The sequence below is a fragment of the Dermacentor albipictus genome, chromosome 8 (assembly GCF_038994185.2).
Source record: "Dermacentor albipictus isolate Rhodes 1998 colony chromosome 8, USDA_Dalb.pri_finalv2, whole genome shotgun sequence".
Lineage (NCBI taxonomy): Eukaryota > Metazoa > Arthropoda > Arachnida > Ixodida > Ixodidae > Dermacentor > Dermacentor albipictus.
In genome coordinates, this window is record NC_091828.1 from 79765077 (window position 1) to 79791051 (window position 25975).

The 25975-nt window shown below is 48.1% G+C and overlaps 1 long non-coding RNA gene across 1 annotated transcript; it reads right to left on the reverse strand.

Annotated features, from left to right (window-relative positions):
- Positions 1–857: 857 nt before the first annotated feature.
- On the reverse strand, positions 858–25658 carry LOC135898612 (uncharacterized). Its single transcript, XR_010563375.2, has 3 exons — positions 24287–25658; positions 8027–8081; positions 858–1042 (listed from the first exon to the last, which is right to left on the reverse strand). It is a non-coding gene; the product is annotated as an uncharacterized lncRNA (long non-coding RNA).
- Positions 25659–25975: the final 317 nt, after the last annotated feature.

Here is a 25975-nt window from a genome sequence, read left to right on the forward strand (position 1 = left end):
CACTCTTCAATGCGAAGCTTCAGCGTCCTCCAACATTTTCGACGTTTCTTTCGCGTTAAAGCGAGAAATGCACGAAGGTCAATTCGCTCGCTGCGGCTGCCGCGATTCCTCACTCCAGCATTTTGACAGCGAGCTTCCCCGCTCATCGAGCGAGATGTGTTCATGTTTACCTGTGCGCGCGTGACACCGTGCTTGTTAATTTTGTTAAGACACGTTGACGGGCTAGATGGTTTGAATCCATGATAGAATGTGTGAGTGCGACTGAACGAAGACTTAGAAAAAAACAGAGAGATCGGTGTCTCTGTGTGTTTTTTTCTACGTCATCGTTCAGTCGTGCTTAGATATTATATCATTGCTAATTATATTAGTAAGCGAATGTTTACAAGTTTGTATGGGCGATAAAGCTACTATCCTTACTTCGTATAGCTATTTAATTACTAATTTGCTGTCGCCATCGGTGCTTTGCTTTTCGGGCGAAACTGCAACTTTTTTTTTTCTCTCCTTATCAGGTGTAGTACTGTGCAATTCTTTTCTCTCTCTCTTTTTTTGCTTATTATCAGTTGTAGAACTAGTGCTCCGCCTGCGTTATCGCCGTGATCGGCGGATCTTGAGCAGCGGACGATAGGAAAGGAATTCAATAGAGCGAAATAAATCTCTGCATTACACTTGTCCTACTTAACATCGCCAATGCTTTGCCTGATATTTCCGATTCAGGGCACAGATAATTGGTTGACTCCCGTGATCTCACAGTGGCGCATATCCAAAGAGCTCAACTGAACGGATCAAAGACAGGGAGGATGTTGATTGGAACGTTATTCTTTATTTTACGTATTATCGAAGACATGTTGACAAAAGACGACGCACGCTAATGCTTTGAGCTATGTCACTATTTGAGTCCCGTCTTATAAGTCTCTACCAGATCGCCGGGTAGTGGGTAATTTGCATTGAGACAAACGCCGTTTAATCCGTTTCCTCCTAGCTTATTTGTTGGGAAACATGTACATCCAGGTGTGCATCCATTGGGACAGTTACTCGGCTGGCACTGCAAAATGAAAACAAGAGATATTTATTTGTACTGGGCAAGAACACCATAATCTTTACGAACTTCTATGTTTTCTTGTCATTTATCATCCGCTGTAATTAAGCTTGTGGCTATCATATCAAATACGATTTATGGAAACTGTCTATGCGCTTATGTTTGATGCAGAGGTATTAATGCCTTGGAAATTTAGTTCCTGGCATTGTGCCAAAATAGCGTGTATGGCACTTTGCTAAGAAAGCCGCCGCCCATAGACGCCGACGTGGTCGGCGCCCCCAACACGACGTACGCTAAAGCTTCTATCCCCCAAAGTTGGGACTAACGAAAAAATCGACCCTGTATGCCATGGAAATTATGAATGAGTCATTTGCTTTCCGTGCGGTCGCTGCTTGCGCAGTTCCTGGATGGCCCGCAGTTTATAAAATAAACATAAAAATGTTTGCAACGCGTAGTCGAAATAATATTGTGTCGCTCACTATAGGATATTAATATGTCGTGATGCTATAGATATATATAAGATCGAGGTCGCAGGTTTGATTCTGGGCGCGGCGGCCGCATTTCTGTAGGTGCAAAATGCAAAAAAAAAAAACGTTCGTGCACTTAGATTTAAGGGCACGTTAAAGAACACCAGGTGTTCAAACTTATTCCGGTGTCTCTCACTACGGCGGACCTCGTATCGTGGTTTTGGCACATCAAAATTTATCACATTTGAAGGAACGGTATTGCAGTTCCTTGCGCGCACTTGCTGGTGTAGTTGAAAGACCTGTGGCTATATATGCAAAATCCAGTGGGGACTAGCAAGTAATGTTTTATTGCGATAGCAATTATATGGACACTCCAGGTGCATTTTTGCCAACGCCGTGGTGTTCCGCTTAAAGTCGAAGGACGATAACACCGTCGTCGCGTGTGGTATGCTGTATGTTTGAGCGAAATCATGCGTGGGTGAGCCGACGATTGCGACTCAATCTCGCGCGGGCAAGGGAGGAAAGCGTAGAAGAAGCGTGCCGTCTTCCGTCACGCGCAAGGAACTGGGTGGATGGTAGATAGGGGGGGGGGGGGGGGGCGTTGTATTCGGCAGCAATTGCGTATAGCGAGGCCGCACGCTGTCGCGCGGGCTTTGTCTTAAAAACGATCTGATTTGGGGGCACAGTCTAGCTGGGCCAACGGTTCGTAGCATTGCGTGCGCTGTGTTCTCGCCGCTCAGTTTTCGTTGAAGCGACAGCACGAAGGTCACTTCGCTCGCTGCTGCTGCCGCTCTTCCTCACGCCAGTGTTTGCACAGCGAGTGTCCGCGGTCATTGAGTGTGATGTACTCATGTTTGCCTGTGCACGCTCACACCATGCTTGTTAATTTAGTTGGTAAGCGAATGTTTACAAGTTTGTACGGCTGATAATACTATATTCTTACTTATTATGGCTGTCTACTAATCTGCTGTCGCAATAGATGCTTCGCCTTTCGGGCGAAACTGCTACTTTTTTTGTCAGATCTATAGAAATAAACCCAATTATTTGTTACTTTTGTGAGCCCTTTATCAGTTGTATGAATATTTCTGTGCTTTTTTACTGCAGGAGCGTTTTAACTGAGGTCTGTCGCAGACTTCCGTTTCACGGGAACTATACATCACCCGAGACAGCTCAACGTGTTTCACGTAACTAGACGTATTTATTTATTTATTTATTTATTTATTTATTTATTTATTTATTTACTGGCGTACGCACAGCGCCTTCAAAAGGCATTAGAGTGGAGGCGGAATTACATAAAATAAAACATAAAAAACAATTCAAGCAACGTAGAATAATATACCATAAGTTCATGTCTATACTACACTCTAAAACAAAGTCACACCCTTTGGCTCGTATCTTGCCACACAACAGTAAACGTCATCTGTCTTGCCCGCATTTCCTTTCTTTAATGCTGCGAGCCCGGTACTTCTCAGTAACGAACGGCATGCGCGTTATCAGCGTGACATAGCATTCCCGACAGGAAAGTAGCGGGCGTGGCGTTTTCAAGAAAGGAAACGCAAGCAAGGCAGATGACCATTATCGTTGTGTGGCAGATATACACACCAAAGGGTGTATATCAAAGTGTATGAAGCGACTGTACGAACATGTAATCTGAAGTTGTTTTGACATCACTTGGTAACCGATTCCTGATTCGAGTTGTACTGGGAAAAAGGGACTTGCTAAACATGTTAGCTTTAAATAAAGCTTCTTGCAGTTCGTCATCAACACTCACAGACAGGTATTCAGGCATATGTAAATACTTCATGCGATCAACACCTGCTCTTGAACGAAAAATGACATAGTTTTATTCTGTGAGTTGTTTTTGCAGCACATCCCCCAATTTTCTTTGTTGGCGTCGGTTACACTAAAATTTCTTGTGTAATTTCCTGATACAAGCCGCACAGCCCTATTCTGTATTCTTTCCAGTTTGTCTACATTCGTTTGGGTCCGAGGATACCAAACCGTGCCGGCACATTCAAGTATTGATCGCACACTGTAAATACAGAGTAGAGCATTTGATTAGAAATTGTGTTATGTTTTTTTCTTAATACCCATAACACGAGATGCTTTGGCTGTAATGTGATCAATGTGACGTGTACAAGATAAATCAGTGGTAAAATACTCTGCCAAATATTTAAATTCTGAAACCGTCAGCAGTTGCATCCATTAGTATTATAATTAGGCTGAATTCTTTTTAAAGAAAAAGTCAAGGCTAGCCGCCCTGCGAAGGTGGCTGACCAGCGGAGCTTTAAACGTCGTGGTAAAAAAAACTTGTGGTAAAGACTTTATTGCATCACTCATTGTCCCATGGTAATGATGGTAACAACGGCTTCGTGGTCGCTATGATATACACTGATTGGCGTACTCGCAACTGCAAACACATTCTTTGAGGATGCTAAAGCGATGCACGTACGCCGCTGGGTGGTCGGTTGGGCCGGATTGTTGTGGCATCGCAAGCGAAAACTCTCCAACACGAAACGCGTTAACCACTCCCGCTTCGGCCCCGACAGATCCACATTGAAATCACCGACAACGGAGTGTTTTAGGTTTAGGGGACGCAAGTGGCTTGCGTACGGGAGAACTAGGGGCGACGGTACTGCGCATGCTGTAAGGTTTGGGGTCAGGCATGAAATAGATGGTAGCTGGCCCATGCCTCTGGCGCTTTTTGGTCAAACCTGGCCCTTGCGCCATAAAACACCACATATCATCATCATGGCCCATGCCTTCGTCCAACTCATCCACGCTGAGGACGTTGTTGAAGGGAGAGACTTGTTCTAACCGAGAACGAGGAACATGGGGTTTATTTACAGTATGTACATGAGAACGTTACAGTTCACCAGTCTAGCATGACTGAAAGAGAATGCACACTGAAGAGCCAACGACGGCTGCTTATGAACTCTGTCCTCCCTAGATCCCTAGGGGAGGAAAAAACGGCCGTTCAACCTTCGACCAATTCTGAGAGTCCAAAGTCATCGTAGCCGACCCGCCTTTGAGGCGGAGGGTTTACACACTTCCGCACAGGTTTCACTGACCACACCGAGGTGAGAGCGTTTTCGCAGACACGGGTCTTGCCCTGAACAGGTGCCTCTTGATCTCAGAGTTGACCCCGCAGACAGTGACCGTCGCGTCTGTTTATTGACTGTGACCTCTTCTGTTGCCCCTGAGACCACACCGCAAAACATCTCCTTCCAGGAGTTCCCCCGCTGCAAAAAAACCGAGACGGCGATGGCGAACCCTCTAAGAATACTTGGTCCGCCGACCGCGTCTAGACATGGTGGCGCCGACGGGCGGCTGACGCGGCGCATTGTCATCTTTACAAAGCGAGTCATCGAAGCAGATCTGCCAGCGCCGATGGGCTGTTGACTCGGCGCATTGTCGTTCTTACAAAGCGAGTCGCCGCAGCTTGGTGGGAAGGCTTCGGAGGTCGCTTCTCCTATAGATCCCCACCCCCGCAGCTGCGGCGGGCTGGGATAATTTTGTAGAGGTCGGTACCTCTGCAGGCCGTTCGTAACAATGGGCAGACGCAGTCGTAGGTGTCTGCGCATGCGCAGTACCGTTGCCCCTAGTTCTTGCCCACGAAAGCCCCTTGCGTCCCCTAATCTAAGACTTTAATGACGACAGGGGCAGCGTCATTGCAACTAACCCACGCAAAGTGAGTAGCTATGAACCTTACGGTACCATTGCATTTTTCCCTTGCTCACGAGGGTATGAGCCACTGATGACGACAGTTTTCGACATGGTGTTCTATATGCTGTACGGATGATTAGAAAGAATGTAAGCACTGTTCGCTTCACTTTGCTGAGTGCTTGTAGCCTCTGCCTTACGGGGTCATGAGACATCGCTTTTTGCTTGCTAACGGGGGTATATAGCCATTGACGACCATATAGTTTTTGTGTGCGGACGCCCAAATTCTATGGTACCCTTGCCATATACAGGTTCGTTGTAAAAATATATGTGCGCTGTTTCTTGTTACGTTAAGCTTCATATGCCATGTTGCGCACCACTATGTAATCATGTCGACGTCACCTTGCAATCCTACACACCCATATAAATTATTAAATACCTTGTACAATATGCAGTCACCTGCGAACATGCACACAGAAGAGGTAATATTATCACCAACGTCATTCACTTAAATCAAGAAGAGCAGTGGGCCAAACACCGACCCTTGTGGTACTCCTGACGTCTAGGGATGGGCGAATAGTGATTTATGAGACCGATTCGAATACGAATCGAATAGTGCCAGAAGCGAATGAATTGAATATTGAATGCCTTTTGAATAGTTTTCGAATAATGAACAGCCGTTATCACAATAAATATAAAACGATGTTCACATCACACTATTCTTAAAGTTCCCACATTTCTGTGATTACATAGTATACTATGAAGCATTGTTTAATAAAAGCAGAAATGGAACATTAGAAGGAGACAAGTGGTTTCTTTGCATGCACACGTCTCTTCAGAAAGTGCGAATCATATATCTGTATAGCCTGTAAAGTATGTCTGCCTAAGTGGCATAGCCTGCTCCACTACGCAAGTTTCCGTGTTTTATGTCTATACTATGCCCGTAGGGATTAAAACTTACCGTAGGTTCGCTCCAAATTTACGTTTAGTTGGGCGCAGTTGAAGTTTTGCTATATTAGAGAAATATTCGAAAAATATTCGCCTTTACGGACAGTGACTGATTTGAAGACCGAATCGGAGAGGATACTATTCGATTCGTTGTTCGTGTTTCGAATATTCGAGTTTCAAATATTCGCACACCTCTACTGAAATCACGTCAGCCTCACCCGATTTCTCTCCATTAATAACAATCATCAAACGTCTAAACTGCAGTTGCAAGCACATGTGCAGGTCAATGCGTCAATATCCCGCACGCAAGGGACGAAAGCAGGGAGGAAGCGCGCCGTCTTCCGTCGCGCGCAAGGCTCCAGGAGGAGGGCACGGAGGGGGATGTTTTCTTCTCCGGACGGCCCGGGTGGCCGCGTGTACCCACCCATCTGCGACGGGTGCAGAGTGCGCTGTGTTTTCGCGGCTTCGTTCGCGTTTATGCTAGAGGCAGCACGACAGTCTATTGGCTGGCTATTGCTGCCGCGCTCGCTCACTCCAGCGTTTTGACAGCGAGTTTCCGCGGTCAACGAGCGAGACGTGTTCATGTTTGCTTGTGTGCGCGTGGCACCATGCTTGTTAATTCAGTTACCATGACTATGTTTAGAAGTTTATACGGCTGATAAAACTACTATCCTTACGTTTACTTACTTCGTGTAGCTTGTGGGAATTATGAAAGTTCATATTTTCCCGCGCGCCTACGCGAGCTATGGAAGTCAGGAGAGCAGACGCCTTCTTCCGATCTTCCCGTCCGGGGAGCCAGGCGACTTTTCACGCAGTTGCGCAACCCTCTTGCAAAACGGTTGCAAACGTAACGGTCACGTAGCCGCGTAGTCGCGCGCCCATTGGACCGTGAAAAGAACATGGCAGGGGGCGCCGAAATCTGCGTGACCGGCGAACGCCGGAGCGGAAAGACTGCGAGCCACGACGAAAGAAGGATCTCAGGCAAACATCTAGTTCTTATCATTTGTCGTGCCCTGTTTTTGTTCGCCTCACGATAGACCCCAGCAAACGTCGCGGTCGGAACTAGCCTGCTTCCACATGAACCCCTGGAGCATTAAACGTTGTTTGTTATTCTAAGTCATGTTGTCATGTTTCTGCTTGTCCTAGTACCACTGAAGCGCCGCCGTACAAGACGAGCAAAATGCAGTCGGCCGTCAAGCCTAAGCCTCACGCACCAAGGCGGCTTGAGAGAATCCAAGACTATAGCTGTCCACTAATTCTCTATCGCAACTGATGCTTCGCCTCTCGGGCCCAACTGTGACTTTTTTCTTCGCTATTACAACTTGAGAGGCCCAAGAGCTGCGTGAGGTACATTTCTCTTTGATGTAGCGTGCTTTCAGTTGTTCACGAGCCGTTCTATTACCGCTTCTAGCCAGTATGGCAACGCGCTTAAAGTATGACTCACATGCGCAGGCATTGCAATGCGCGCTAAATGGCACGCCATCCAATTAATTTAAGTTTTCGGAATGCCCTGTGTGACGGTGCTCTGTGCGCCTGTGTGTGTTTCTCCTTTGCTTGTGTCCTTTTAGCGCCCTAAAATCATGTTTTCCAAAGACATGTGAGTCGTATCCAACTTGTGCTTCACTTAGGGGAAGTTGCACAGTGCTTGTCCTTCATAGTAAGGTTCTACATAAAACGGGCAGAATCAATTGTACTTCAAAATAGAAGAGCTTGATGAGAATGCTGTGGAACAATGCAGATGATGATATTATTTGCACCACCTGTGCATTCCAACAAAGCAAGGCTTTGGGGGAAAAGTGCGCTAAGAGAAAAATCCCAGAAATATTCTGTAACTATAACTCCATAGGATTTAAAATTGGCTGTTTAAATAGAGCATCAACTTCAGCGTGTTCGAATATCAAGGTTTACTCACTGTTCTGAAGCATGAGGAGTGGTTTGCGTTCTTTCCCCATTCGAGGACACCTCCACTGTGAGGAAACAAGCGTCATGTTACCAGCACATTAAAACACACATATATCACTAATGTTTTTATATATGTAGGACTCAAGGACAACGAGAAACTGTACGACATTCCGCTCACGCACCTGTCAAGAGCAAGAACAATAATTTAGATGGGCCTTTTCCCCCAATATTTTGCGTGTCATTTTCATCACGACAGACGGCGACACCTGTTAGATCATATGACCGACACTTCCGAATAAATCGAACAATTTGTGTCGTCTTTCCCACCATGTGTGCATGATATATTGTTAGGTGGCAGAGGGCCACTCCTGCTATGCAACGATTATGCTATGAGGTTATCTCATCTCCCTGACCACTATGTCACCTGACTTTAGCAGAAATGGCTGCACGGCTTTTGGTTTGCTTTCTTGTTCATTTTAAAGGAATCGGTCTCCCATCGTGCTTCACAATATTATAAGACACCTCTAAGCTACAGTGAAATCTTAACCTGTACGGAATGTGCTGCACTACTTGAGCGCTTAGCCGTCACATTTGCCCCAGAAAAATGCATCCTAAATCATTTTGAACTGCAAGGCACACGAAAATTTCTTATAATACATTTGAATCTCCGCCCTTCCCACGGCTTCTTAATGTCACAGGTGTTTTGGTTTGAATGTATAGACGAAGTCTATAAACAAAACGAAAAATTTAGGATGCACACCAAGAACTAATTTATGTCGAAAATGAATGCAAGCTGTTATGAATAGCATTTGCCAACTATAAAGACTGCTTTGTGCGATTTTATCACTATATATATATATATATATATATATATATATATATATATATATATATATATATATATATATATATATATATATATATATATCACTGGCTCTTCTTATTCCGCGACGTGTGCTTTGTCTTCATGAGTACCATATCTATTTGTAGCCTAACTTATTTAGCTTGACGAAAGTCTTTTAAATAACGAGCTAAGTCTGTCGTATCGGTACCATGGATTGTAGCACTTAGTAACACAATGCAGTGCTGCTTATTGTTATCACACATTATGGTAAATGCGAACAGGTTGTGTCTCACTCCCTCCTTTGATATAACTACAAGACGCATTGTCAAGCTCGGGTGTTCGTTGACTAAATGAAGAGCCATAAAGCATGCGGCCTGGAGCGCTTTTCCGTGTGACCTGGTGGTCCTCCACGGCACTGGCGGGGTGCCACTTTCTATATTTATCTAAGCCTTGGAAAAATTCTCATCACCTCCGGCCGGCTTCCGCAACGCCTGTGCATATCTGCCGCCACGTAGCAGGCCCTCCTTGGTCACAAGACTTTCTCATCCCTAACTGAGGCATAGCACGTTAGATATTATGCCATTGTGGTGCCGCTGTGGCACGAATGTGTCACATTCGAGACGGACGCTTCGTATGCTCCAAAGTCTTTGTGCCGCAAACGTAACTTTTGAGAACAATTAGCTTGAAGTCTCAAGGTCTCAATGTTACAGGCAATCTTGAGACCATTTTCACAAAAAGGCATCCCTCTGGCTGACAAGAGCCAACTCACGGTAAACGCGATCATGGCAGTTCTTCATCTCAGTTTCCATACCGAAGTGGTGAAAGAGCACTTAGTAAACAACGCATATGACATATCGTAATCTAGCCATATGAAGGCAGTATGTTATTATTTTATGAGAGCTAACAAACACCATATGTTGGGTAGCAGGCACAGGCTAGCAAACGCCTCTCGGAAGGGGCACCACACCAACACACTTGAAGTGGAGCGACACACAGCACAAGAAGAGAAAGGCACACCACGGCACATCACACACAGTCCTTAAAATATGAAGGCCACAGATGAGGACAGAGTGCCATCGCGAGTATAATTGTAGGTCGGCTTTGCCAGCCTCATATCGACTGGACGTTCGACATTTTGAAGATAATAGACAAATAAGCGACGTTGGTAATGACCTTGCTGTTAGAACATGCGGAATGTCGGACATGTTAAAAGCAAGTGCGTAGGTGATTCGCCGTTGTACCCACAAGGCGGGCACGAAAGACTTCGCACATGTCCTATCCGATGCTGTTGTTCCAAGTCAACCCAACTTGCCACGGGTCGGTGGCTATAATCTGGCACTAAGAAATTCTGCTGTAACTGATATGCCAGAAAAGACGCAGACATATGTCTGAAAAGGCACGAGCGAAAAAGCGTACTTACAAAACACAACCAACCATGCTGGCGACTACAAAAAGACACAGAGTGTTCGTTGATTTTATGTGCATGCTTAGATGCAGAGACTCACGCTGCTTCAGAAGTACGTACTGACTACCCCCATGAAATTGCTCCTTATATACGCGCGGCAGAGATGAATGAAAAAAAAATTATTCCGTCATAGAGCGCTGCGCACAGCAGTAGTGCATCGTTTAGTGGCTCTTTGCAGCTGTCTTCTTTGACGCCGTCGGCGTGGCAAGAACAGTGGGATTTCTCCGAGCTTATGAAACACGGAATGCGATGGCGAGAGACAACGTGGAAGTCCACGTTTCGCCCGTAGTAACGCCAAAAGTAATTCAAGTTGGAAGTTTGAAATAGCATTCTAGTGGGTACGAGGACATTGCATTATTTCTGGCAATACAGCAGCCGATGAAGCAGCACGACAAGCACAGCTAAAATGTGACGTGGTTCCACTCTCAATATTAAAGAATGAATTACGCTTCATTATAGGCGCTATGTATTTCAATATGTGTAGAAATACGTGGTTTGACCAGAATTCTAAGAACTCAGATTTGTGCCGTATCGATCCGTTTATAGAATTCAAGTTTTCATCGTAATAAGACATAAATATGGAAACCCTTATTCATCGACTAAGGCAGGCACTTCCGACAAAATATATTTCTTACATAGAATTGGCCTTGAGCAAAGCCCCGAATGTGATTGTGGATTTGTAGATGAAGATATACATCACCTCCTTCTCGATTGCACACCATCAAGACATATCATGACGCCGACTTAAATCAACTCTAATGACATTGGACTGTAGACCCTTCAGTTTAAAGAAAATTTTGGGTCTTTGGTCAAAAACGGCCTTTCAGAAAGGTGGTTGAAAAGCATTGCAAACTTTTCTCGAAGACAGCGGCATTGTTGGCCGTTATTAACGATTTTAGCGTTCCTTTTATTTCAATGCGGCTGTATATATGTATGTGTTTGTGGTTTATGTTATCTTGACTGTTCTGTTCTGACTATATGTGATAATGCATTTACACAATGTATGCACCATTCACTGACTAGAGACTGTACTGTTAGGTGACAGTATCATTTGTATTTTTGAGACTTTCTTCTACAGTGCTGTAGAACTATTTAACATGTGTACCCTACGTACTACGTATTTTTTACGTCATAATGTTACTGTGAAAACGTTGCTTGAAATGTTGGTGCTTGTATTAGAAGGTTGCTTGATATGTTATCTTGAACCCTGTACGTTGTAGGTTAGATCCATTCAAGAGGTAAGGAGTAGCCGGTGCCTTTAATTGTGCGTCAACATATCCTTATATCACATCAGTAAAAAAATGTTAACAGAATTAACCTGCAGGAACAGATAAAGGACATCCGTGTTGGAAGCTTATAAATGGCTGGAATCGTGACGCAGGCTTTGTATCCAAAAAAGAAGAAATGGTAGCCTTTTCGCGATTTTGAGGTAGCGGACGCCGCAAGACTGCCGCTCCCCCGCCAAGTATACGTACCCAATCAGCGTTCCGTGCGAGCGAATTCCGAGCTGCGAGATCGGTCGCGTTCCCACATCGTGCGAGCAGCGCTGTAGAAAAAAATTATCGAGGTCCTTGCTGCGCGCCGTCTGGCGCATCCACAAGGTGGAAGACTCGTGAGGTATGATCCCATAGTTTCCCAAATGCCAGCGAGGCAAAGAGCAAGATGTTGCACGGGCCGAGAAACTGCGGATGGCCAAGTTGATAACGACCACGATGCTTGTATGCTCGCAGCATTTTCGACCAGATGACAATTACTTTATTAATGATTTCGTTTGTTAATGGGAAGCATTCTTGCCTCATTCTTTGCATTTTGCGGCCGGTAGGTTTCTGTCTCACCTTGCTTGAATAAAGTGAAAATAATGTGTGGCTTACGATTGCGTCGAGCCCAGCTGCCAGGTGCTCGAACCATAAGGCTACGATCACATTCATTTATTGCGAATATCATTCTTTTCCTTCTTTAGCCGTTCCGAGCCTGCGTGCCTGGGTTGCCCCGGCAGACAGTGGCCCGAGTTGTCCAAGTGGCCGAGGTTGTGTACCTGCTTGGGTCACTAGACATCCGCTCCTGGTCGTGATGGAGTCGTGGTCGTTCCACTGTCTCGTGATCCTACTCTCGTCATGCAACCGTTGCCACCCTTTCAGTTCCAACCCAGCGACCCATGTTGTCCAAGTGGCCGAAGTTGTGTACCTGCTTGGGTCACTAGACATCCACTCCTGGTCGTGATGCCGTCGTGGTCGTTGCACTGTCGTCATTCCATCTTCGTGATCCTACTGTCGTCATGCAGCCGTTGCCACCCTTTCTGTTCCAACCCAGCGGCCCAAGTTGTCCAATTGGCCGAGGTTTTGTACCTGCTTGGGTCACTAGACATCCGCTCCTGGTCGTGATGCCGTCGTGGTCGTTCCACTGTCGTCATTACAGCTTCGTGATCCTACTCTCGTCATGCAGCCGTTGCCACCCTTTCTGTTCCAACCCAGCCGCCCAAGTTGTCCAAGTGGCCGAGGTTGTGTACCTGCTTGGGTCATGTTACGTTTCGCCTGTGACGCGCGGTGTAGCCGGCGCGGATTCAACGGACGCCGGGGCTTCGTTCAAAGCGGCGGACATTTTGGCCCGTTCGGAGCGGCCGCGACGCATCCCCGCCGAGCGCGTCCCGGCATGTTCAGTGCCACGTGTCTTCGTGTGTGCGTGTGTGTGTGTGTGCCCACGCTTGTCAAAGCGCGGCAGCCGGGGAGAGGAGCTCCCCCAGTGTGAAGCGAGGAGGTCTGACCGGCGCCGGCCCGGCTGATGCGTCACCTCCTTGTCTCTACATGTCTCTCAGTCCGTCCGTGCCTTGCTGTCACGTGGTGTCATCTCGTGACCTTCCTTCTTGCCCGCGACGCCAAGAGTATAAAAGCAGCTGCTCCCGGACGCCAAGAGAGAGGCTCCGATTTCTTCTGTTGAGTAACGTGCTCTCCCATCTCTCTACTTCGGTCGACCTGACCGCCCGCTCTTTGCGATGCTAAAATAAACAAGTTGTTCTGTTAGCAGTCGCCTCATGCTTTGCTGGGACCTTCGGATGCTTCCAGTGTGCCCCAGGCCGCCAGGCCAACGCTACCCTTGGGGCTTGCGACCCATTTGCAACAACGGGCGCCAACGGTCCGGTTGCAACAACGGGTGTCAGCACTGAGGATCCAACAGCTGGTGGCAGCGCTGAGATTCCAACAGCCGGTGCCATCGGTGCGGTTCAAACAGTCACTAGACATCCGCTTCTGGTCGTGATGCCGTCGTGGTCGTCGCACTGTCGTCATTCCAGCTTCGTGATCCTACTCTCATCATGCAGCCGTTGCCACCCTTTCTTTTCCAACCCAGCAGCCCAAGTTGTCCAAGTGGCCGAGGTTTTGTACCTGCTTGGGTCACTAGACATCCGCTCCTGGTCGTGATGCCGTCGAGGTCGTTCCACTGTCGTCATTCCAGCTTCGTGATACTACTCTCGTCATGCAGCCGTTGCCACCCTTTCTGTTCCAAGCCAGCGGCCCAAGTTGTCCAAGTGGCCGAGGTTGTGTACCTGCTTGGGTCACTAGACATCCGCTTCTGGTCGTGATGCCGTCGTGGTCGTCGCACTGTCGTCATTCCAGCTTCGTGATCCTACTCTCGTCATGCAGCCGTTGCCACCCTTTCCGTTCCAACCCAGCGACCCATGTTGTCCAAGTGGCCGAGGTTGTGTACCTGCTTGGGTCACTAGACATCCGCTCCTGGTCGTGATGCCGTCGTGGTCGTTCCACTGTCGTCATTCCAGCTTCGTGATCCTACTCTCGTCATGCAGCCGTTGCCACCCTTTCTGTTCCAACCCAGCGACCCAAGTTGTCCAAGTGGCCGAGGTTTTGTACCTGCTTGGGTCACTAGACATCCGCTCCTGGTCGTGATGCCGTCGTGGTCGTTGCACTGTCGTCATTCCAGCTTCGCGATCCTACTCTCATCATGCAGCCGTTGCCACCCTTTCTGTTCCAACCCAGCGGCCCAAGTTGTCCAAGTGGCCGAGGTTTTGTATCTGCTTGGGTCACTAGACATCCGTTCCTGGTCGTGATGCCGTCGTGGTCGTTCCACTGTCGTCATTCCAGCTTCGTGATCCTACTCTCGTCATGCAGCCGTTGCCACCCTTTCTGTTCCAACCCAGCGACCCAAGTTGTCCAAGTGGTCGAGGTTGTGTACCTGCTTGGGTCACTAGACACCCGCTTCTGGTCGTGATGCCGTCGTGGTCGTCGCACTGTCGTCATTCCAGCTTCGTGATCCTACTCTTATCATGCAGCCGTGGCCACCCTTTCTGTTCCAACCCAGCGACCCAAGTTGTCCAAGTGGCCGAGGTTTTGTACCTGCTTGGGTCGCTAGACATCCGCTCCTGGTCGTGATGCCGTCGTGGTCGTTGCACTGTCGTCATTCCAGCTTCGCGATCCTACTCTCGTCATGCAGCCGTTGCCACCCTTTCTGTTCCAACCCAGCGGCCCAAGTTGTCCAAGTGGCCGAGGTTTTGTATCTGCTTGGGTAACTAGACATCCGTTCCTGGTCGTGATGCCGTCGTGGTCGTTCCACTGTCGTCATTCCAGCTTCGTGATCCTACTCTCGTCATGCAGCCGTTGCCACCCTTTCTGTTCCAACCCAGCGGCCCAAGTTGTCCAAGTGGCCGAGGTTGTGTACCTGCTTGGGTCACTAGACACCCGTTCCTGGTCGTGATGCCGTCGTGGTCGTTCCACTGTCGTCATTCCAGCTTCGCGATCCTACTCTCGTCATGCAGCCGTTGCCACCCTTTCTGTTCCAACCCAGCGACCCAAGTTGTCCAAGTGGCCGAGGTTGTGTACCTGCTTGGGTCACTAGACACCCGCTTCTGGTCGTGATGCCGTCGTGGTCGTCGCACTGTCGTCATTCCAGCTTCGTGATCCTACTCTTGTCATGCAGCCGTGGCCACCCTTTCTGTTCCAACCCAGCGGCCCAAGTTGTCCAAGTGGCCGAGGTTTTGTATCTGCTTGGGTCACTAGACATCCGTTCCTGGTCGTGATGCCGTCGTGGTCGTTCCACTGTCGTTATTCCAGCTTCGTGATCCTACTCTCGTCATGCAGCCGTTGCCACCCTTTCTGTTCCAACCCAGCGGCCCAAGTTGTCCAAGTGGCCGAGGTTTTATATCTGCTTGGGTCACTAGACACCCGTTCCTGGTCGTGATGCCGTCGTGGTCGTTCCACTGTCGTCATTCCAGCTTCGTGATCCTACTCTCGTCATGCAGCCGTTGCCACCCTTTCTGTTCCAACCCAGCGACCCAAGTTGTCCAAGTGGCCGAGGTTGTGTACCTGCTTGGGTCACTAGACACCCGCTTCTGGTCGTGATGCCGTCGTGGTCGTCGCACTGTCGTCATTCCAGCTTCGTGATCCTACTCTTGTCATGCAGCCGTGGCCACCCTTTCTGTTCCAACCCAGCGGCCCAAGTTGTCCAAGTGGCCGAGGTTTTGTATCTGCTTGGGTCACTAGACATCCGTTCCTGGTCGTGATGCCGTCGTGGTCGTTCCACTGTCGTTATTCCAGCTTCGTGATCCTACTCTCGTCATGCAGCCGTTGCCACCCTTTCTGTTCCAACCCAGCGGCCCAAGTTGTCGAAGTGGCCGAGGTTTTGTACCTGCTTGGGTCACTAGACATCCGCTCCTGGTCGTGATGCCGTCGTGGTCGTTCCACTGTATCATTCCAGCTTCGTGATCCTACTCTCGTCATGCAGCCGTTGCCACCCTTTCTGTTCCAACCCAGCGACCCAAGTTGTCCAAGTGGCCGAGGTTTTGTACCTGCTTGGGTCGCTAGACATCCGCTCCTGGTCGTGATGCCGTCGTGGTCGTTCCACTGTCGTCATTCCAGCTTCGTGATCCTACTCTCGTCATGCAGCCGTTGCCACCCTTTCTGTTCCAACCCAGTGGCCCAAGTTGTCCAAGTGGCCGAGGATTTGTACCTGCTTGGGTCACTAGACATCCGCTCCTGGTCGTGATGCCGTCGTGGTCGTTCCACTGTATCATTCCAGCTTCGTGATCCTACTCTCGTCATGCAGCCGTTGCCACCCTTTCTGTTCCAACCCAGCGGCCCAAGTTGTCCAAGTGGCCGAGGTTGTGTACCTGCTTGGGTCACTAGACACCCGCTTCTGGTCGTGATGCCGTCGTGGTCGTCGCACTGTCGTCATTCCAGCTTCGCGATCCTACTCTTATCATGCAGCCGTGGCCACCCTTTCTGTTCCAACCCAGCGACCCAAGTTGTCCAAGTGGCCGAGGTTTTGTACCTGCTTGGGTCGCTAGACATCCGCTCCTGGTCGTGATGCCGTCGTGGTCGTTGCACTGTCGTCATTCCAGCTTCGCGATCCTACTCTCGTCATGCAGCCGTTGCCACCCTTTCTGTTCCAACCCAGCGGCCCAAGTTGTCCAAGTGGCCGAGGTTTTGTACCTGCTTGGGTCACTAGACATCCGCTCCTGGTCGTGATGCCGTCGTGGTCGTTCCACTGTATCATTCTAGCTTCGTGATCCTACTCTCGTCATGCAGCCGTTGCCACCCTTTCTGTTCCAACCCAGCGACCCAAGTTGTCCAAGTGGCCGAGATTTTGTACCTGCTTGGGTCACTAGACATCCGCTCGTGGTCGTGATGAAGTCGTGGTCGTTCCACTGTCGTTATTCCAGCTTCGTGATCGTACTCTCGTCATGCAGCCGTTGCCACGCCTTCCGTTCCAACCCAGTGGCCCAAGTTGTCTAATATCTAGGCACGGGCTCGGGGTCGTGATGCTGTCATGGCCGGTGCATCGCCGTCATTCTAGCTTTATTGTCTGACACTCGTCGTGCCGTCGTTGTCAAGCCACCGTCACATGCAGTCTTCATACATTCGTTGTCACATCGTCAAAGTGACGCCGTCGTGGTCTTTCAATCGTCGTCATTTCAGCTTCGTTATCTGACTCTCCTACTGTTATCGTAACGCCTTCAACTCCGACTCAGTGGTCCAGGTTGTCTAACAGCTTGGCCCATTAGGGATGTGTTCGGGGTCGTGATCATTCTTCTCATTCCGTGGTCGTCACACCATCATCACCATACAGGTTTCGTGCTACACTTATTGTCACGCCATTGTCATTATACACTCATCGTTGTCCCATTCTCCTCATGCCGTCGTCATGCCATCTTCCTCAGTGCGTCGTGGTCATGCGTGCGTTGTCACACCGTCGTGAGGATACCCTCACTGTCGTTCCATCATTATCATTACCACTTCGACATCTGACTCTCGCTATGCCTGCAGGTGATGAGGTCACCTGCAGGCATAACGTCAGAATAACAAGAGCATACCAACAAGACCAGGCGTAACAAGAGTCATAATGCGAGAGCATTCTGATTCTTCCACGCGGTACTTTTCACTTGATGATGCGCTCGAAGGTAAAGTCAATTTTGTGGGTGGGCCACCCAAATTTTGGGGGTGGGCCAAGTCAGTTCTTGAAGGGGGCCCGGTTGGTTTTGAACACGGGTCAACTCAATTTTCGAACTGGGCAAAATAAATTTATCTGGGTGTGGGGCCACGGCGTCCGTCCGACGCCGTTTCTGTTCACCATGTAGCAGTGCTAGGCGCAGCAGGACCAGCGCCGGGAACGTGACATCATCACATGGTCACATGGGTTTTTGTGCTATCGGATGTTAAGGGCTGACACTTACCGGATTTTCCGCTTCATGGGGCATGTAAGATTTTCGCCTTAATAAGACGCGAATTCAGAGCCGCTACAACCCGAAACATGAAGACATAGCATCGGAAGCGCACATGTACAGCGCAAAGAGCGATTTGCAAATTGTTTTTCTATAATGAGATTCATGATATTTAAAATTGTAGGTCATATTGAAAGCCCCTGGTTAGAGGGTGGAAGCCAGAGTCACCGTTGTTCTTTGCGAAGCGGGTAATCATTTCCGCGCTAGATTTTGATGCGAAAACATCGAATGACCCATTGAGCGAAAAGGCCGGCATGTGTAGTAGCGAAACAGCGAATAAATTCCCATTGGCTACGACACCACGTCACGTGTGCGTCTCGAAGGAGCACAGCGGGTTAGAGGGAACACCTATTAATTGGGGCGCTGGCGCGTCAGGAGTTGCGAAAGCAACTCCTGACGCTCCAGCGCCCCTTTTGGTGTTCCCTCTCGCTCCAGAGGGCAAGAGGGAAGAGGGCAAGAGGCGTCGCAGCGATGCAAGAGGGCATCGCTGCGACGCCCACGTCACTCTCGTTTTCACTTTCGGAAGCCTGCGTTATCTATGCTTTCCTTCTCCGTGCAAGCTCTCGCCTGCATTCTAGCTTCGCCTCGGTAATCACTATAAAGAAATTGATGTATAAAACAGAATAAATTCGAAGGGAAAGGCGTTGGCAGTAGTAAGTTTCGAACATAGGTCCCCACGCTTATAAGGCGAGTGCTTTCCCCCCTCAGCAAAACTAGCGCCTCCAAGATAGCAGGACTGTGGGCTAAGTTTTGTGACATCGTGCTTCTTGGAGCGAAATTTCCATTGCAAAGCAAGGCGTAACGAAAGCGGTGACATCAAAATCACTGCGGCTTACTCGGGATCATCTCTATTAGATCCTATATGACAGTCGGGTAAGGTAGCATGACGTCCCGGATCAAAGCGAACCGGCCTTGTCCTATCTAGGAGGCATTGGACGAGCGTCTCTGCGCGCTCGTTTTGTCCCGACGAGTTCATTAAACGGTGGACCGCTCAGCGGCGTTCAATTGGGCATTATTGGTTTCGCATTCACAGCGCATAAAAAAAGTGCTTAGGTGTCCTCGGATTTTATTAAACTCGAAATTTGTAGCCGCAATAAAAATACATCGCAAGTTAGATCAATGCAACGGCGGCTTACTGTGTTTAAAATAGAAGGCAGCTTCGAAAAACTAGCTCATGGAATGTATGAAACGACGCATCTTCTGCTACGACGCAAACTCTGACGCACATCGTGCGCTCTTGTCTGCTTATTAGACGCCTGCTTATTCCTAAAGGTTAGAATTTATGCGCATTTTGGTCAATCATTCATGTTAGCATTATTTGTGGCTTCGTGGTATCCAGATGCTTGTGCTAGCGACAGTCCTAAATTATAAGAATAGTGACATTGACACTTAAAGTTGTGCGTCATTGTTCGCTGTACTTTGCGCACATGCAAAGGTATTGTATAGGCAAGAGCAGCATCTGGAACGTCAGTATTCATACTCTCTACCATGGACGTTAACTTCTTATCCACACGCACAGTACCCTCGAGAACACCACGAGAATGTGGTGGCATGTGATGACAGAGAAATGACTCATCTTTTGGTGGTATGGGAGGCAGTCCAGATTATCACGCCCATCATACGAACTAGCCCGCTAGATAAATTACCGGGGTACATATACCCAGCATCCATTATAGAATGTCTAACCCTTTCATCCTGAGCCCCTAAAGCTTGTTACGAGAGCCCTAGTCTTCGTGACACCCAGGTGGCTCACAATGGTCCTGGCTGGTCATCCACCTAGACAGAGTAGAATGGTTCGTGAATGGTTTAGTTACATTACGTTACGTTACATGGTTGCGTAAGTCTGACCTTCAAGCTTATGCAAAGCCGAACTGGAACTCTCAGAGCGCCGATGGCGCCGACCAGCGTCTGCGTGTTTTCCGCTAATCCCATCTCGTGCGTCGCCGGGGCGAGACACCTGCAACGCTACCGGCGCGCTCATCACACCAGTCTCTCTCAGGCGCCTTCTGTGCAACGCCAAACCATGCTATCGCTTTCAATGCGTCGCCTTGGGGTAAAACCGTAAATTTCAAATGGGAAGCATTTCGTGGCGAGCATTCGCCACTTTGACAGATTCATCCAGCCGCATACGTCTTGGTGCTCTCGTGGTCGTTTCGTTAACTTACCAAAACTGGCATAGTATGGCAAGAGTGTATAACGAACATAAATGATGGGTCATGACACGAATGTCATGACATTCGCTCCATGTAGATAACGAAACAGCCACCTACGTCATGGTGTTCTCATGGTTGTTTCCTTAACTTGGTAGGCTCCCAGCACAACGTCGATTCCCACAGGGTGTGGGCTCTGCCGGATTTCTTTTTCTTTTCGTACATACATACATGCTTACATACATACGTACATACATACATACATACATACATACATACATACATACATACATACATACATACATACATACATACATACACACACACATACACACACGCATGCATGCATGCATACATACATACATACATACATACATACATACATACATACATACATACATACATACATACATACATACATACATACATACATACATACATACATACATACATACATACATACATACATACATACATCGATATATAGCCCCCAGCAACTGTGGGATGCACCCAAGTTATGCTGACGCATTAGAACGCTGTCAGAGCTGCAACCCTGTAGCCTTCAAGTTTCCTTGCAAAACGTTTACCAGTCCGACATGGAACGCGTGAGTGATTGCGACCGTTTCACCTGTCTTTGTTCACAAAAGCTCGCGCCCTTTCAGGCTACTTATACGCTCACTGACGTTTACAGGTTCACGAACTTCTCAGAACTCATCAGAGCACTTCCACGAATATTACTCGCCTCCTAAAAGCAACCTTTGCGATGGGCTCTGATCACGTGAAACTTGCCACTTTTACATTTATGATCGATAAGTTATAGGGCGTCACTTGCATTTTTTTAGTGTTGTTTTGCGAGAAGCCACCATAGAAGCTTTAGCGAGAGAACGCTGCGCCAACGTCAAAGACTTTGTAGCGCTAGCGACATCGACGCGATAGGTCCATAAAGCTATAAAGAAGACGAGGTCAGGCAATGCCACGAGTGGAGCGCGAGCTTAGCGGGAGCTGAGGGCCGAAGAAATAATAATAATAAAAAAGATCAGTGGAGATTGAGTTGTTCCTTCAGGAGTTATACACTTGTGAAAGGATCCTGTGTCCTGTATTCCTGTCGAAACCCTCACGAACAAAAGGAAAAATGAGAAAAAAAAGGTGATGTTTGGGCCACTCCCATAACGGCCATTTTCCATGTGGCGCCCCAAATGCCCATATTGCGGCGGGGAAGCGTTGGGGTAGGAGTTGTGTACAGAGTCGTGCAACATCGTCAGAGAAAGCATTAGGTGGAAGGCCTTCGTAACTAGAAAGTTGCACACCTATATCCGATTGCGCTCAACATTCATGTAACACATTCCTGCCTCATCTTGTAAATTGTCTTAGTTTAGTTAAAAAAAACTGAGGAGCCGTTCCACTCTGTGAAGGTGGATGACCAGCGAAGCTGTAGAACGTCACACAGGTTTATGCCAAGGAACACGCATTATATTCATCATTTGGCAATGCTAGTGACGCCAGCTTTCCGATTGCTGACATACACTGATTGGTTCGGTTACACACTTGGACAGAATCTTGGCGAAAGCTAAATCTATGCACGACCGTTGTTGAGTAGTTGAGTGGCTTAATTGGATTGGTGTGATACTTCAAACCAAACCCTTTTAGCACCCTTCTAGACAACAGCGCCTTGCGGCGTGCCGGCCCCCCTGTGTCGATCTCGGGCGACTTGAGCCCTCTGACGGAGATGACTGCTTCCCTATCTGATAGGAAGCTCTTGATGTAGTTATACGTCCGTTGCTATAGTCCTATTCGTTCGATGTTTTCCAATATGGTTGCGTGGTTGGCATTATCGAAAGCTTATTTAAGGTCAAGACCCAAGATGGCCCTTGTAGGGCGCGTTTTATAATCGATTATCTGATGCTTAAGTTGGAGCATCGCATCTTGTGTCGAAAGATTTTTGCGAAATCCTATCATTGTATTTGGGTATATGTTATTATCCTCTAAGAAGTTATCTACCCTCTTTAAAATTACACGTTTCATTATTTTCCGACGCAAGATGTTAGGGAGTTTGGTCTGAGGTTGTCGATCTCAAGCTTTTTACCAGCTTTTGGAATCAGCGTTATCGTCGCTTTCTTCCATTGAGCTGCCACTTCTCCCTTTACCCAACACTCGTTTATGTATTCTGTTAGTTTGGCTATAGATTGATCATCGAGATTCCTGAGAGTCTTGTTGTTTATACCGTCCTGGCCTGGGGCGGATTTGGTGTTTAGCTTTTGTAGGGCTGCGCGGATTTCTGCCTCCGTCAGTTCCTCATCTAATTTTGCGTTTGTATTCCCGTTGTAGCTAGGATAGTTGCAAGGGGGTGCCTGTGTTAAGTATTTCTGCTGTAATTCATTGAGAAACTCCTCTTCTGTGCCCTCATATGCGTGTATTAACATATTAATGGCTTGCATGCGGTTTTCCTTGTTATTGTCATGGTCAAGCAGGAACCTGAGCATGTGGCAGGTTTTGCCGGTGCTTAATTGTCCGTCCATGGGATTACATATCGCGTCCCATTGTTGTTAAGTCAATTGCTTAGCATGTTCTTCTATTCTTTTGTTGAGGAGCGCTATGCGCTTTCTTAACTTTCTGTTATGCTTCTGACCGCTAAGTCTTTTCTGAAGCGACTGCTTAGCTTCCCACATGTGGAGAATTCTGCTGTCGCATTTATCGAAGTTAGATTCAGGTGGTGCTATTTTTTGGCAACTTTGACGTCATCACTGAGCTCTTTAGTCCATTGTTCTATGTCAGCGATTGATCGTTGCTGTGTCGTCTCTCGCGTTCTACGAAACAGTTCCCAGTCTACTTTTTTGATCTGTCGTTCCCTAGGTCTATTCGGCCCTTCTCTGACGTGTAACTCCAATATGCGGTGGTCACTACCCAAATCTTCCTGTGTGTTGAGCCACCTCACCTTTTCAATATTGGCAAAGGTTAGGTCTGGGGTTGTGTCCCTGTTTAGCGCCATGCCTACTCTGGTTGGAGTGGTGGGGCCTGTGACGAGCGTGAGGCCTAATTCTTGCGAGTCATTCCCTTCCTTTTGCTCTGGTATATAAATATCAACACGTGGTGATTGAGTAATTAAAGTCTCCTATAACTACCGGATTTTGTCCAGCAAGTCTGAGTGTTCTCTGGAATAGGTTCTTGAATTTGTGCTTATGTAGCATGGGGTTGCTATAAATGTTCAGAATAAATATGCTACGCGCTGTCTTCTTTTGTGGGATGAGTTCCAACAGAATATTGTCAATGTGCGTTATGCCTGTGTTGTGCTGCACGCAAGTTATGTTTCTTTTTACCAGTGTGGTTAATGTCCTGGTGTCCCCTTCGGCATAGCCAAAAGATCTGTATCCTCCTAGCTTTGCAATCCCGTGTGTTTCCTGCAGAATTATGACGTCCGGTGTATCCTTGTCTTTTAAATACTGCTGACCAACTGACTTTTGGTTTCCGTAGCTTCTACAATTCCACTGCCATATCCTGAACCCTTTTTTTAGCGCGCCTCATTTCAGGTGCGACCATGGGAGGCAGACGGGAGGTTGGAGAGAAGCTCATCTTATATAATTATGTGGTTGTGAAGTGGGTAAGGATTGCGGTGCTTCTGACGCAACAAAGGGGAGTCCATTACCTGGTGACTGGTTTGCTTCTAGGATGTCTAATTTACTCATAATTGCTGATATTGCCTTAGCCATTTAATTCATCATTTCGTCCTGTTTTTCATTTGACCTTTCTATCTCTGCTAAGGTCTTTTGAATATCGGCTAATGCTTTATCTACCACTGCGTTATCTTGTTTATCACTGATGGCTTGGGCCTTGCGTTTGAGTGGAGGGGGGCCATCCCCTTCGTCCATCTTATTGTCCGGGATTTCAGATGGCTCTTTCGTGCTCGCGTGGGGAGCGCGAGTTACCTGATTTATTTGTTTTTTTTCTCTTCAGATTTTAATTTTATCGCTCATACGTGCTAGCAACATCCTCAACTGCGCGTTCACTTGATTTAGTTGCTTGATCTCGTTATTAATTGCAGTCTCCTCTCCAGCCTCCGGGCGCTCGCAGTCGACCACGTCTGCCCAGCTCACCGTGTTTGTCTGGTTTGCTGAAGAGGGTGGCGTAGTTCTGGACCTGGATCTGGATCGTGTCCCCGGTGTCCTGGAGCCGGACCGGGATAAGGATCTGGTGGTGGATAGAGACCTTGTTCTCGATCCGGAGCGTCGTTCCCTGGCGTTTGGGAGGCCAGGCGTTCCGCGAGGCTCTGCCCTGTCTTCTCTTGAGATAGCGTCTTCATGTTCTTCTTGTCGTTCTCGTTGCAGTCTGTGCCTTTGTATCTGTTTAACCATGAAGGGCTTTTTGAATTTGGCTTTGCACGTCTTGTCTGCGGTCGGATAGTCCTCGCTGCATGACTGACATTTAGGTTGGCACCTGTGCTGTTTATCTGGGTTTGGTGTTCCACATCCCGCACAAATCTTGTTGTCAGGGTTGGGATATACATCTCCTCTGTGTCCAAGTATGTTGCATTGGTGACAGAAATCCACTTCTTTGCTGTACAGGGAGCAAGGGAGTAGCGCTGCCCTGTATCGGACGTACGTGGGCACTTTGCGTTCTTCAAAGAGCACGATCACTGTGGTGGTATTACTGAGAGCCTCTGCTGCTATCACCGCTGGGTTTTTACTCGTAACCGCCGCTGCTGTGATGTCTCTTGGTCCCTCGTCGAGTGGAAGTCCTCTGATGACTCCTTTGGCCGTCATGTCAGGCGCTGTCTCGTAAGCATTGGTCTCGTAAAAAGTGTCTTGAATCTTGATACGTGCTACTTCCTGATATTTGTTTGCACGCTCTTAATCCGATGTACTGACGATAAGGATATTTTGATAATTGTTGGGGCAGACAATGCCCTCCTACCTTTCGTCTCGAGGAATGCCTGCCGCATCTTGTACCGCAGCTGTGAGGTGAACTATACCGTGCTGGGATATTTTGAGTCCTCCACGTGGTCTGATCACAATCTTGTAATCCCCTCTTGGCAAATGTGGCATTCTGCTTGCCTGGCGTGTGCGCTCTAGCTTGCCTTTCCATGGGTTATTGTTGCGCTTGTCGAGCCGCGTTGGCGACAAGGTGCTCTCGCGACGTTGGGAGGTTCGCCGGTCTGATCTTCTGTGTCTGACCTCCTTCCTTCCGTTGCTTGTATCCATTTCTTCCTAGGATATGCTGCGCCTCTCTACGGGGACTTCCATCGTTGAGAAAATGATCGGCAATTCTCGAGGAACCCGGCTCGGGCGCGTGGCTTCGCGGCTCCCCCGCCATGAGGTCGGGCCAAAATATTGTCGTAGAGGCTTGAAAAATGGGAATCCCACCTGGCATTCGGTGTTCCCTTGTTCCTGGGAACGAGCTCAGTCCGTTGGCGTGCAATAGCGGGGGGTTTTTTTGCGGTTTGCGCCACAAGAACATTCGTGGAATGCGGAGCCGACGTGATGTGCATCCGCTCCCTCCATCTTCTTCTTCTTCTTCTACTTGTGCTTAATAACTGAATGAAAGAAATAATAAATAAATGGCAGTGAAAGTGGATGAAAAACCAACTTGGCGCAGGTGGGGAACCATCCGAAGTCGTCGCATTAAGCGCGCGATGCTCTAAGCAATTGAGCTACCGCGGCGCAATTGGTTAGATCATAGGACGCGTAATGCAAAGACGTGGGATCGTTCCCCACCTGCCGCAACTTGTTTCTTTCATCCACTTTCATTGCCAATAATTTATCATTTCTTTAGTTCAGTTAGTGAGC